The sequence below is a fragment of the Microcebus murinus genome, chromosome 31 (assembly GCF_040939455.1).
Source record: "Microcebus murinus isolate Inina chromosome 31, M.murinus_Inina_mat1.0, whole genome shotgun sequence".
Lineage (NCBI taxonomy): Eukaryota > Metazoa > Chordata > Mammalia > Primates > Cheirogaleidae > Microcebus > Microcebus murinus.
The window spans coordinates 5,814,217-5,817,500 of record NC_134134.1 but is presented as its reverse complement, the minus strand read 5'-3'; the positions used below and the strand labels follow the sequence as shown (position 1 = coordinate 5,817,500).

General features: G+C 49.4%; 1 long non-coding RNA gene across 1 annotated transcript in view; it reads right to left on the bottom strand.

The window, feature by feature from the left end:
- Positions 1 to 2,180, bottom strand: part of LOC142865715 (uncharacterized) — a 59,214-nt gene extending 57,034 nt beyond the window's left edge. The window contains exons 1-2 of the long non-coding RNA XR_012915869.1: positions 1,620 to 2,180; positions 368 to 458 (exon numbers count right to left, since the gene is read on the bottom strand). This is a non-coding gene — a long non-coding RNA (uncharacterized LOC142865715). The remainder of the gene's footprint in view (positions 1 to 367; positions 459 to 1,619) is intronic.
- Positions 2,181 to 3,284: the final 1,104 nt, after the last annotated feature.

Sequence of the window (3,284 nt, the reverse complement as noted above, 5' to 3'; positions counted from 1 at the left end):
TCGGAAGGCGAAAAGCATATTCACTGTGGCTTACCCCAACGTGGGATGTACAAAGATAACCTTGAGCACCTCCACCGTCCAAAAATATGAACACCTAGCTAGCGATCCGGATCAGATGTAATAGAAAAAAAAAAGCTCCCACAGATACAAGAATGTGAGAAATCCAAAACACTGCAGAATAATTGAAAGAGTTTTATTCTGAGCCCAATGTCCCAGACCATGAACTAGAGAGCTGCACCCAAGAAGCCTTGCGCAAGGGTTCCCATTGGGGTGGGGCGGGTTCTAGTTTAGCTTCATACATTTGAGGGAGACAGGAATGACATGTAAAATCACACATGGATATATGGAATTGACATATTAGTCTTACCTGACAACTGGAAGTGGGGGGAGGGGGATGCCAGGGTGCCGGTTGTACAGGTTTACAGCTGGGTTGAAAGATTCTTTGATTTGTTCTGATGCTGAAAAGAAAAAAAAAAAAAAGATTCTTTGATTTGCAATGAATGAAAGAAATGAACTTCTGCCTAAAGGCTTGGATTGTTTTCAGTTAAGATAAGGATGATTGCTAATCACAGGCCAGCTACCGGACGTTTACCCAAAACTCACGTGCTCTCTAGTGTAGCAAAGAGGGTCTCTTCTTGTCTGGCAGACACTGGAACCAGTAGTTAGGTGTCACCTAGCTGCCACTTTGATCAGACATGGGGATGGGTAAAATCAGGTGATGTTGGGAGCTTAAGATTGGACCCCCCCACCCCAGGTGTGGAGGTTCGCTTTCGAATCTGCTGCAGTGTAACACATGGTTCTTCCTGGGCCTGCCAGCCCTGAGGCAGATCTAGCCTCAGGCGGGTCTCAGTCCACCCCACCCACCCTGTTGTCCCAGTGAGGCGCCCCTCCTGCCACTCCCTCCCTGCCTCCCCTCCCCCACTGTAGGCCTCTGCTCTGGGATTTCTTTTTTTTCTTTTCCTTCTTTCTGTTTTATCTTGGTTTTTTTTTTTTTTTTAGATTTATGGAATATCGTTTAAAAATTTAAATCACAGAATGAATTGCAGAACAACTTGTGGCTTTTTTGTAAGGATCATACAGGACTGCTCACCAAAAAGCTGGGATATGGGCATGCAGTAGTGATCCAGAGGATATATTCCAATGGAATAGCAGACAGATAGAATTTCCCGAAAGCACTAAATATCAGAAAGGCACAGCACTAAATGGCATTCAGACTTCCATTCCCTTGCGTCATGGTGGGCAGCTTAGTTTTTTCCTACTCCCACAGTCTTATTAAAGCCCAACCTAGAAAATGTCTATATCTGATCCAAATCTATGAAGACAATGGAAGGGGGGAACTGGGAGAGGAATACAGGAAAAGGAAGGAAGAAACCAAATAAAGGAGAAGGGGAAAAAGGAGGAGGAGGAGGAGGAGGACGGGGAAAAAACTGCCTCCCCTGCCTCCATGTTACCCAATAATAAATGAAGATTGGCCACTTCCCTCCTCTCCCCCCCTCTACCTATGCGTGGAGGTGTATTGTACAGTTATGGTGCAAAGAAATGTGCAGCTACTTGTAATAATTGAAGAAATGCGGTGTACTAGGTGTCTGTGTGGTGGGACGCCGGTCGAGGGCACTCACCGTGACTGGAGCTCGCAGGGTGGGAGGTGGCACCGGGTGAGTCTGTGAGTTCGTAGTCAGGGCTCAGTGACTGTGGAGGCCTGGCACGTGACCGTCCACTACTGTACGTTTTATAAGCCCTGGACACCTAGGCCATCTTAAATTTATCTTCGGTGTAGGTGGCGGCATCGGGAGCGGCGGCATCGGGAGCAGCAGCGGGAGGGAGCGGCGACATCAGGAGCAGTGGCCGGAGGGAGCGGCGACATCGGAGCGGTGGACAGAGGGGGCGGTGGCATCAGAGCGGTGGACAGAGGGGGCGGTGGCATCGGGAGCGGCGGCCAGAGGGTACGGCGGCGGTGGGAGGTGCGGGAGCAGTCGTCATCTTCTTCATCACCGTCATCGCCTCCATAAAAACACCGAATGACGTCTCTCTATGCACCAAAGGTGGCGGTTGGCCTCCAGATGACAGAGGAGCCTTTCTCTAGGCCGGGTAATCGAGTTCTCCAAGTTTGCGTTTGACCCTGGTGATGACGCGCCCGCCACCTTTATAGCCACGGGGGCGGGGCGGGGGCGGCCCTCCCGCCAAGCCCGCCCTGCCACGCTCCGCGACTCTCGGGCCAGCAACGGTTGAGCCCTGGGGGCTTCCCTCCTGTTTGTCCCTGCTCCTGACTCAGGACCCTCGTGAGGGGTGGGGACAGCATGACGTGCACCTCCCGGCCCCTCCCTAGGATGCCCTTCATTCGGTCTCCCCAAGCGTGTCCCCCGTCAGGGCCTGCCCCTCTCCTCTCGCCACCTCCCCCCAGCCCCGCCACCCCTTTGCCTGCCTCCCGCTCTCTGCCCAGGGCGAAGAAAGGGCCCTCGGTGGTGATGGCGCCGGCAGTGGTGACACTGACTCTCTTGAGAAGAAATGAATGTCTAGCTATTTATTTACACACAGGTGCACACGCCCGGCAAGCAAGCTCCCCATACACACCGCTTATTCTCATTTGGGCCATCTTTCTTCACTGATCTCCACAGAGTCCAGTAGCCCACAAAGTCAATAAGGTCCCCAGAACCACACTCACATCCTCATGGTACTATCCGTTTCTCTCTCTCTCTCTCTCTCTCTCTCTGTATATATATATAAGAATTTCTTTCTAAGGCCGGGCGCGGTGGCTCACGCCTGTAATCCTAGCTCTTTGGGAGGCCGAGGCGGGCGGATTGCTCAAGGTCAGGAGTTCAAAACCAGCCTGAGCAAGAGCGAGACCCCGTCTCTACTATAAATAGAAAGAAACTAATTGGCCAACTGATATATATATATAAAAAAATTAGCCGGGCATGGTGGCTCATGCCTGTAGTCCCAGCTACTCGGGAGGCTGAGGCAGAAGGATTGCTTGAGCCCAGGAGTTTGAGGTTGCTGTGAGCTAGGCTGACACCACGGCACTCACTCTAGCCTGGACAACAAAGCGAGACTCTGTCTCAAAAAAAAAAAAAAAAAAAAAAAAAAAAAAAAAAAAGAATTTCTTTCTAAATATAATTTCTCTCTCTATATATAAATTTCTCTATATATAATTTCTCTCTATATATAAATATAGAGAGAAACAAAGGAAATAAAGGAGGAAATAAAGTCCTCAGATTATATAAATATAAATATAAATATATATATATATATATATATATATATATATATATATAGAGAGAGAGAGA